The sequence below is a fragment of the Rousettus aegyptiacus genome, unplaced genomic scaffold, assembly GCF_014176215.1.
Source record: "Rousettus aegyptiacus isolate mRouAeg1 unplaced genomic scaffold, mRouAeg1.p scaffold_m13_p_8, whole genome shotgun sequence".
NCBI lineage: Eukaryota > Metazoa > Chordata > Mammalia > Chiroptera > Pteropodidae > Rousettus > Rousettus aegyptiacus.
Genome location: NW_023416311.1, coordinates 39,073,102 through 39,084,568, shown reverse-complemented (window position 1 = coordinate 39,084,568; position 11,467 = coordinate 39,073,102). Strand labels below are relative to the sequence as shown.

The 11,467-nt window shown below is 34.5% G+C and overlaps 1 pseudogene; it reads left to right on the top strand.

Annotated features, from left to right (window-relative positions):
- Positions 1 to 293: 293 nt before the first annotated feature.
- On the top strand, positions 294 to 409 carry LOC118607080 (annotated as a pseudogene).
- Positions 410 to 11,467: the final 11,058 nt, after the last annotated feature.

Here is an 11,467-nt window from a genome sequence, read left to right as displayed (position 1 = left end):
TTTGTCCCCACCTGTGTGAATTAGGGTAAAATCAAAGACAAGTGAATATGAAAAAGAGGATCTTAGAGGTAAGAGGGTGTTGGCATATTAATATAAGAAATAAAGAGGTAGCTAGAAGGAGTGCCTGGCTGCCTCTAACTCCCAGAAGTCAAAAGAGAAGAAAGAAGATTGCTTTAGCAGTTATACTTCAAAAAAGAGTTAGATTCAATGTGGTTCCATAGTGTAGTGGTTAGCACATCTGCTTTACATGCAGAAGGTCATGGATTTGTGCCCCAGTGGTGTCACAGTCCATGTTCTACGGCCATGCCACCCTGAACAAGCCTGATGCCTGATCTCAGAACCTAAGCAGGGTCAGGCCTGGTTAGTACTTGGGTGGGAGACCACCAAGGAAGAATAGGTGCTGTAGGCATAAATAATAACAATTTTTTTTTAAAGGACTTAGGAAGTTTTAGACTTAAAACCTTGATGAACTTTGTTCCATTCTTTTTGTTCTCTACCCATTACTACTAGTAAAAACCATTCAAAAGAAATTAAAAATTCAAAACTATATTCATTCTTATTTAGTTACTATTTGGGGATATTTTATATCATTTGGTTTTAGACCCTGCAAGAGAAAGACAGCTATGAAAGAAAAAAAAAAAAAAAACTGTAGTTTTCTTTATCAACATGTTAGAGCAACAGGATCATTTCCTGTGGTTGACAACAAAAAAAGGACTAAGAAGTTGTAAACCCAGAAGTAATTCTGGAGTATTTTCAGGAAGACCTTTCTTAGGCAAATCCAGACATATCTCAATAGGCTTTAAAAAGGAGAAAAGCTGTGAAGATCAAAAGAAGAAAGGTAAAGGAAGAACACCTGAAATATCACGCAGGGCTGGCAACTGCCTGCCTACTAGTCTCTTAGTAATAGACAATAGTTCTTAAGGGCCTGTCACATCAGTGAAAACTCTGGCATTTGCATTAGAATTAGAATTTTTAAATACTGGTTTCAATTTGAAACTACTATGGAATCATAACCTCTGTGGAAGCGATTTTATTATTATTAGTATTATTATTATTATTTATGCCTACAACACATATTCTTCCTTGGTGGTCTCCCATGCAAGTACTAACCAGGCCTGACCCTGCCTAGCTTCTGAGGTCAGACATCGGCTTGTTCAGGGTGGTATGGCCATAGCCCATGGACCATGGCTCCATTAGGGTGTGAACCTAGGACCTTCTGCGTGTAAAGCAGACACACTAATTGCTACACTATGGAACCACATTCGAGACTTATTTCTTTTAAAAGACTCCCAAGTGACCTTGGTAATGGGATAGTTTAGAAACTACTATTTTATATGTAATTAACTCTCAATTACTTAGACTAGTGTGAACTGTTTGGAAGAGTTTGAGAGGAACTGCCTTAATTCAAAAGATTCTTTTTTGAATGTTTGGTAGAATTCAACAGAGAAGCTGTCTGGGCCTAAGTTCTTCTCTGTTGGGAGGTTATTGAATACTAATTGGTTTCCATACTAGTTATGGATCTGTTTAGGGGCTCTCTTTCTTTGTACTTTAGTTTTAGTAAATAATATACTTCTAGGAACTTACCCATTTGTTCTGGGTTATCCAGTTTGTTGGTGCATACATAGTCTCTTATGATCCTTTTTATTTCTCTGTCATCAGTTGTGTTATATCTTGCTTCATTTCTGATTTTATTTGTCTTCTTTCATTTAAGGGTTTGTTAATTTTACCTGTCTTTTCAAAAAACAATTGTTAGTTTCATTGATTTTTTTCTATTTTCTATTTTATTTATTTCTGTTCTTTGTTATTTTCTTTCTTCTACAAACTTTGAAGTTGGCTTGTTCTTTTTGTAGCTCCTTGAAGTATAAAGTTGGGTTGTTTGAGGTCTTTCTTCTTTTTAAATGTACTTGTTTATCATTATGAATTTTCCCTCATTTTCATTTGCCTTAAGGTATTTTCTATTTTTTTTTTTAATTTCCTCGTTTACTCAGAAGTTGTTCAAAAGTGTATTGTTCAATTTCCACATTGTTGTGAATTTTTGTTTTTCTTCCGCTCTTGATTTGTTTTAATCTATTATGGTCAGAAAATAAATTTATAATTCCAATCTTCTAACATTTGTCAAGATTTGTGAAGTAACATGTGATCTATCCTGAAGAAGGTATTCAGGGCACTTTTTCAAATACTTCTCAAAATACACTTATGAATGTGTATTTTGCTGTTTTTAGTTAGAATGTTCTGTATTTTCTAGGTCCATTTTTTGTCAGGTCACTCTGTGGTGAATCATGAGGGGGAGTTACAGCATCTTCCAGCCCAAAATGCTGTCTGTATTCTCTCTGAGGCTGCTAGGTTGTGGTGTATCTGACCTCCAAAATTGGCAGGACTGGGATTAGTCATCTGGGGATTCCCCTTGGAAACACTGGAGTGATGGACATGCAATTCAATACTTCCTCTCTGGAAAGAAGCCAGAAGCTTTGAGGTCTCTTTCATATCTATGGTACTTGCCGGGGTGAGGAACTCCAGTGAAAAGACGTCCCAAATCCCCTTACAGGTTTCAGTGAGTCTTTTTTTTAACCCAGAGTGCAAGAGCCTTTCTCTTAGTTTCTGGATTTCTCATAAAAGGAATGTTAATGAGTTGTTGCTTAATTGGTGTGTCTGTGGGGGTAAGGAGGATCCAGGGCTTCCTGCTCTGCCATTCTGATGTCTCTGGGTCTAGTTAACTGTCATGCATTAAATACTAAAAACTTTGAATTATAATCTGTATTTATGAAACAGCTCCTGAAGCCTTTTCTGTTTTTCTCCTCATTAAGAAGGAAGAGGTAGCATTTGCTTTATTTGTCTCTTGTGTTTGTTGTTTAATAAATTTGTGTGGTTCAGTCGTTTCCCACATAACTCTGGTACCATGTGTATTTTAGAAGAAATGTTATATATACACAAAATCTGATCTAGTCATATTTATTATTGTATAAAGGCACTGTATAATCAGTGAAAAGCAATTTGTAACAAAAAAATAGCTGTGAACTCCAAAATACTAATATAATAGTGTTTATTTTTGGAAAACTTTCTTTTAAGTGGGTTCTTGGGTATTTACTTTTTCTATGCGTTTTTTCCACTCTGAACTAAACAGAACTTCTAGTATAAACCCATACCAAGACCCCTAGGGACAATAAAAATACTCTCGAAATGTACAATAAAATTTAATGCCACTCTAAAACATCTCCAAATAATAAGTTTATTATAAACAGATACAGTCTCTATGGCTCCATTTTTAAGGGATTATATAGTTTCTAGGCAGAGAAATAACAATCCTGATGAGGTGTAAGAATATATATGTATCTATGAGGATAATCATCTTGCCTTAAGGAAGTACAGATGTTAAAGTTATAAACACAATAAATATGTAATTGCAAGTTATGATAATTGCTATGAGGCTCACTCCAAGCCAAAAAACTTCCAGGAATTTCATCTTCCGTGGCTGTTCTAGATAAACTGAGAATTACATACAAGCAACTGAAGCAAGTGCTTGTTGTGCATGGTTCTCAAAGTATATACACAGTCTATTTGATTTGACAAAATGTGTTAAACATGCCACACATGATATTCAAAAGAGCATAAAGCTGCTAATAATCTCTAATTATAACTGTCCAGATATATTTTTGAAAACCCACACTTCAAAGAGCTATGAAGTTATCATTATGGAATTTTTCAGGCATGTAACTATAGCAATGTTTCTGAATGGCTTGCTTTTCTTTATCTCACAGAGTAAAAAATATCTCAAGTCAATGGTGTTCATTTAGTTATTCAGTAAGTATGTATCAACATTCCCTTGTGTTAGGTGATATGCCAGACACAGGGAACATAATGAAGAAATAAATAGAAGTAGTCTTTGCCTTGGCAGGGATACTGGCTAGTTATAAAGATAGATATTAAACTAATATACAAAATTATACTATATAGTTACAAGTAGTAGGAGGAAAATAGCAGGATACAGCAAGAGGAAATGATTTGGAAAACCTCATTAAATTGAAACATTACTCATTTTAGCATTGGTAAGACAGAGATCTTAACAATGTTCAATATACATAAAATTCTACCCAGAGTTCTCTTAAGTTCAACACTCTTCATTGGTGGTTATGCTGCGATCAGAATGATTGTGTAGGTTTCCAAAATTTTAGGATTTCTCCCAAGATCCTTTGTTGTAGAGTATTATCTATATCAGCAATTTTCTATCCTAGCACTCATGATGGATGATGTTGTTTACTAATATAACTGGTTTTGTTTCACCAACTTTTTGTGTTTTCTTCTGTTTTTCCTTTGATTCTGTTTTCTAATTTCTTGCACTTTATAATATTGACCAAGCTTTTTTGTTATCTTTTTGCCCCTCTTCTGATTTAGAACTATGTTTTGTCATTTTTTTTTTGTAATTAACATTAAATTTTTAACACGCATACTTGTCTTAACAGACCTAAAGTCATTATCTCTACTCTTAGGTCAAAGAGCACAAGAAATTTAGATTACGATAACTTGGATAACTACTACAAAATACACATATGCACACACACACACACAATCGCACACAATATCTATACCGACGGTAAGTACACTACTTGTATTCCACCTATAACTTCTTTGTCATTCAAGAAAGTTTATCAGCTGAAATTAAGAATAAACAATGTCAGAGAATCCTATATTCTACTGTAATCTGTAAAAGCCAAAAACAGTAAACCATGCAAAATATGTGTATCCCTTAACTTTATGAGTTGTGACACACCAAACAATTTATCATAACTCACAACAGGTGTTTAATTCTACTGGGTTAGGTTATCTGTCTTAAAAACACTAAACCATCTCAATAATATAAATTATGAGTGTTTAAATTCTCTCCCAACAGTTTTGTGACCAATGGTCCTCTTTCATCAGTAGTCTTATACCAGGGCAACCTAGCTGTACAAGAACCATCTCATACACTCATTGTGGAACGGTTGTTTGCTCTGGTGGCATTCTGTCAAGCTGAGTATTTATCACTGGGAGAGAATAAAGCAATGATGCAAATTAGAAGGTGTTTTAGAGAAACTGCTGAAAGTTACCATGTATAACTCCCATTGGATTCATGGTGTCTATGATTTTATTAGATGTGTTAGAAAATGCAAGAAATAAAACTAGGTTAATTATCTTTACATGTAGAAATGTCTTCTGGCTTCACATAATTTTTTACTGAATTTCTTAGAGGGTGCTTTAGTAATTCATATATACTAATGAAACTATTCAGGAAGTCTACGAAGACACCACCAGCTATCTACATATTGTATCAGGTATCAAGAAAAGATTCAGGCATGTGTATGTTCAAATGTTGGCTCTTGCACTTATTAGCTTTGTGACCTTCCAACAGTAATTTAACCTCTTTGAGTTTCAGTTTCTGTTTCCACAATTATATCTATATTTCAAAGTAGTTCTGAAGTTTTAAGTTGATTCAAGTGATATAAAGTTAATATGTATAAAACCTAGCATAATAGCTGGCATGAGGAAGACAAACAATAAATGAAGCACATTTCATTGCTGCATGAAAAGCCTACATAAGATCACAGTCTATCCTAACTGAATTAGAATGGCATATTATTTAAACACCATCACTGAGAAGTACTTTTGGAACAGCCATGATAACAGTTTAATTCAGAACAATTTTCAGATAGACATTAATGAAATAAATTCTATTAAATAACATTGCAAGACATTTTTAAAACTGAGGTTAGACAATAACTAAAGCAGAATATTTGAAAAAAAAAACATTCTATAGAAGCTACCACTTGAAATTTCCAAGAATACTATTTCTATTGACATCATATTTTCCATGTGAAACTTTCACAGCTCCACATATTCTTGTGCACACTTAGATACTGCACATACAACAAATGTTGAGTTGGCTCATCTAATATGTAACTGAAGCATGAAAATATATAATTAAAGGATAACTCATATAAATAAAAGATATAGATCATATATTATTTGTTTCAGAATTATAACATCAACTAAAGAAGTTCTAAACAGAATAAACATGTCAAATATATATACACATACATATATATGCAATTATATAATGAAGAATATATCCGAATATTATATGAGAAAAAATGAATTTTCTTATTGTAGTGAATTTAAGATGGAGATGATAGAATAAATTAGGTTATAAGGGTTAGTGAAATTTCCATAAAATATACTTTTTGCATATAACTTAGCATGTTTAAGAATCATTGAGGAAAATTTTGCTGAGGGACAAGGTCAAGACAGCAGCGTAGGTAAACTCTGAGCTGACTTCCTCCCATGATTGCACAGAAATTACAACTAAATTAAAGAACAGCCATCAATGAAAACCATCTGAACACTAGCTAAACAGGATTCCTATAACTAAGGATAAAAAGAAGAAACCACGTCAAAACAGACAGGAGGAGCAGAGATGTGGATACGGCAGGTCCCACGATTGCGATTTTCCAGTCCCAGAAGGGACATCTCAGCTGTGGAGGTCCAACCTGAGGAGCAAGGGATCGAGCTCCACACCAAACTTCCCAGCCCAGAGCACCTGTGTCAGAAAGAGGTGTCCCATAATTTCTGGGCTGTGAAAACCAGCAGGGATTATGTTGGAGAAAGACTAAGGGCTGTGAGAGATGAAAGCACTGATCTTAATATGCTTGGACACAAACTCACTTACTCACAAACTTACTTGCTTTAAGCTCCAGCACAAGAGCAGCAGCTCAAAAGGCACCAGGGACATATGGAGAGGAACTAAATTAACTAACTTCAGGGCAAGGACAGGAAGGTAAGGATGGGGCAATCTTTTCTAGGGCATGGAAGTGCTGGCAAGCACTCGTGTTTCTTAATAGAGCTCTGCTCCTACCTAGCTGGCCATTGCAGGCTGGCACCAAGTCTGTGTTCTCCATTAACTTGACTAGCACCTTTCGTCCACCCCACCCAACTCACTTGCCTGGCCCAAGCCTCTTCCAGCAACTCCTCCACATGAATGGGCTTCTCTTGCTCATGCTACAGACTCACTCAAAACCCATATAAACAATGGCTGGCCTGGGAATGCATTGTAGATCCTGACAAATGGGCCCAGAAGTGGTGACTAGCCTCGGGTGGCATCCTAGCAATCCCTGTCCAAGTGGTGGCTAGACTCAGCTGGAGTCCCAGCTCCCCCTAAGTGGCCCCAACTAGGCACAAATGGCAACTCCATGAATTGCATCACAGTGCCCACTAAATGGTCCCAAGTCTGTGGTGGCTGGCATTGCCTCTTAGCTCCAACAAAGTGGCCCCAAGCCCAGCACAAGTGGCAGCTGGCCTCAGCTCACATTGTAGCTCCTACCAAATGGTCCGAGCCTGGCCTATGTGGCAGCAGACCTAGGCTTGCATCGTAGCCTCTTCCAAGCACCTCCAAGCCTGGCAAAAGCAGCAGCCAATTGCAGATCACTTAGTAGCTCTTACTAAGCAGCCTTGAGCCTGGTACAAGAAGTAACTGCCCTTGGTCTACATCGCAGTCTACCCAAGAGGTTCTAGACCCACCACACTTGGCAGCTGGCTTCAAAACACACTAGATCCTCGACCAAACAGCTCCACAACCACTACACCTGACTGCCAGTCTCAGCTGGCACCAGGAACTTTGTAGGTCAGAAGGAAATGTCAAGAAATACTCAAAGTGATAAAAGGTAAAGACCTACGACCAAGATTACTCTACCCAGCAAGGCTATAATTTATAATCAAAGGATAGATTAAGAATTTCCCAGACAAGAAAAAGCTAAGAGAGTTCATCAGCACTAAACCAATAAGAAATGTTAAATGGACTTCTCATGTAGAAAAGAACAACAAAGATGTCCTAAAAGTAGTGGATCAACCAAAATAATGCCATTACAAAAGTTAAAAGAAAAAAATAGAAATATCATGTGTAAATACAAGAATAAATTAAGGATACACATAAATACACATGTACGACAGAGGTTAAAAATAATGACAAAACCATAAACTTGGGGAGTGTAAGTAAAAAGTAGTGATTTTAGAAGGTATTCAAATTTATGCAACCATTAACTTAAAATAGACTGTTATAAATATAGCTTGGTATATATGAAGCACATGGTAACCAACCTGTCAGAGATATACTAGAAACAAAGAGAAAGGAATTCAAACATAACACATAAAAAGTGATTAACATTCAACAGAAGAGAGCAAGAAAATAAGAAAGGAATGGAGAACTACAAAAATAATCAGAAAATAAAATGGAGATAACTAAATATCAATAATTACTTTAAAGGTAACTGGAATAATCAAAAGACATAGTGTGGATAAATGTATTAAAAAACAAGACCTATACATATGCTGCTTACAAAAGACTCACTTCAAGATGAAAGACACAGACAGACTGAAAAAAGGAATGGAAAAAGATATTTTATGCACATAAAAATGAAAGAAAAACGATACTTATATCAGACAAAATAGACTTTAAACAAAGGCTGTAACAAGAAATAAAGAAGAGTATAACACAGTGATAAAGGGATCAGCCCAAGAAGAGGATATAACTTTTATAAAAATTTACACCATCAATGTAGGAGCACCTAAATACATAAAGCAAATATTGAGAAACATGAAGGAAGAGATAGACATTACAATAAAAGTAGGGGACTTTAACACCCCATTGACATCAATGGATAAATCATCAAGACAGAATATCAGCAAGAAAACAGTGGTTTTAAGTGACACATCAAAGTAGGTAAACTTAATATATTGCTAGGACATTTCACAAAAATAGCACTATATACATTCTTTTCAGGTGCACATGGAATATTTTCCAGAATAAATCACAGGTTAGGCCACAATACAAATCACAAATTTAAGAAGATTGAAATAATTATCGAGCATTTTCTCATATCAAAATGATATAAAACTGAAAATCAATTACAAGAAGAAAGTTGAAAAACAAACAAATACACCAAGGTTAAACAACAGGCTATTAAACAACAAATGGGTTAACAATGAGATCAAGGAGGAAATCAAACGATAACTTGAGACAAATGAAAATACAAGACTCCAAATCTATGGGAGAAATAAACAGAGCAGAAATAAATGAAAGAGACAAAAAATGGGAAAAAGAAAAGAAAAAATCAATGACACTAAGCTCTAATTCTTTGAAAAGATTTTAAAAATTGATAAAACTATCAGATGCATCAAGAAAAGAAGAGAGCGTCATAAAACCAGAAATGAAAGAGAAATGAACAAGAAACAGAAAATATGGATGGAGTGATTATTAATAATAGAATAAAATCAGTAATCGAAAAAACTCCCAACAAACAAAAGTCCTTGACCACATGGCTTCACAAGTGAGTTCTACCAAACATTCAAAGAGGAATCAATACCTATACTTCTCAAACTATTGCAAAAAAGTAAAGAGGAGGCTCCCAAGCTTATTTTGTGTGTCTAGCACTACCCTGATACCAAAACCAGACAGAGACACTAACAAAAGAGAAAATTACAAGCCACTACCCCTGATGAACATAGACACCAAAATCTCCAAGAAAAAATTCAGAAACACATTAAAAATACCATAAAATATGATAAAGTGGAATTTATTTTAGGGATGCAAAGTTGGTTCAATAACAAGTCAGTTAATGTGATATACCACAAATGAAGGATAAATATGCGATCATATCAGTAGAAGCAGAAAAAGCATTTGACAGAATCCAACATCCATTATAATAAGAACTCTCAGCAAAGCGGGGCACGGAGGATAGAGGAAACATACCTCACCATAAAAAAGGCCATGTATGACAAACCCACTGCTAACATCATATTCAACAATGAAAAGCTGAAAGTATTTTTTGTAGATTAGGAATAAGACAAGGATATCCAATCTTAACACTTTTATTTGACACAGTATTGGAAACACTAGCCACAGTAATTAGACAAGAAAAAAAAAACATACAAATTAGAAAGGAAGTAAAATTGTCCTTATTCACAGATGATATACTACTAAATATAGAGAACCTTAAAGCCTATACCAAAAAACTATTGGAACTAATAAATGAATTCAGTAATGCAGCAGGATACAGAAGTATTATTCATGAATCAGTTACATTTCTATACACCAATAACAAACTATGAGAAAAAGAAATTAAGAAAACAATCCCATTTATAGTTGCATCAAAAGAATAAAACATGTAGGAATAAATTTAACCAAGGAAGTAAAAACTTGGAAAACTACAAGACATTGCTGAAATAAATTAAAGACATATATAAATGGAAGAATATACCATGTTCGTGAATAGGAAGAATCAACTTTGTTAAAATATCCAATCTAAAAATTCAATGCAGTCTATATCAAAATACTAATGGCATATTTTACAGAATTAGAACAAATTATTATAAAATTTATATGGAACCACAAAAGACTCTGAATTAGCAAAAATAATCCTGAGAAAATAATAACAAAGTTGGAAATATCACGCTACCTAATATCAAACTATACTACAAGATTATAGAAATCAAAACATACTGGTACTGGCATAAAAACAGACACATAGATTAATAGAAAAGAACCCATGCCTATATGGTCAATTAATCTATGACAAAGGAAGCAAGAATATACAATGGAATATACAGTTTGTTAGATAAATGATGTTGGGAAAACTGGACAGACACATGCAGAAAAAATGAAACTAGATCTCTTTTTACCTCATATACAAAAATAAACTCAAAATAAATTAGAGACTTAAATGTAAGACCAGAAACAATAAAACTCCTAGAAGAAAACATAGATAGTCAACTCTTTCACATTCCTCTTAGCAATGATTTTTTCATATGTCTAACATTAAGCAAGGGAAACAAAAGAAAAAAAATAATCAGATGGAACCAGATCAAATTAAAAAGTTTTTGCACAGAGAAAGAAACTATCGACAAAACAAAAGGCAACCTGTAGAATGGAAGAAGATATTTGTTAATTATACATCTGATGGGAGTTAATATCTAAAATATATAACAAACTCATACAACTTAACATCTGAAAAACAAACAATTAAAAAATGGGTAGCAGTCATGAATCATAAATAGAACATTTCTCCAAAGAAGTCATACAGATGGAAAACAGACATATGAAAAGATGGTCGACATCATCAATCATTGGGGAAATGAAATTAAAACCACAATGAGATATCGCTCTCAGCTTTCAAAATGGCTATCATCAATAAATCACCAATCAAGTGTTGGGGAAGTTATACAGGAAAGGGGACCCCCATGAACTGTTGGTGGGATTACAAACGGGTGCAGCCACTATGGAAAAGAGTATTGAGGTTCCTTTAAAACTTAAAAGTTGAACTACCATAACACCCAGCAATTCTACTACTATTTATTCAAAGAAATCCAAAATGCTAATTTGAAATATATATGCCCCCCTATGTTCATTGCAGCATTATTTACAACAGATAAGATATAGGTGCCCATC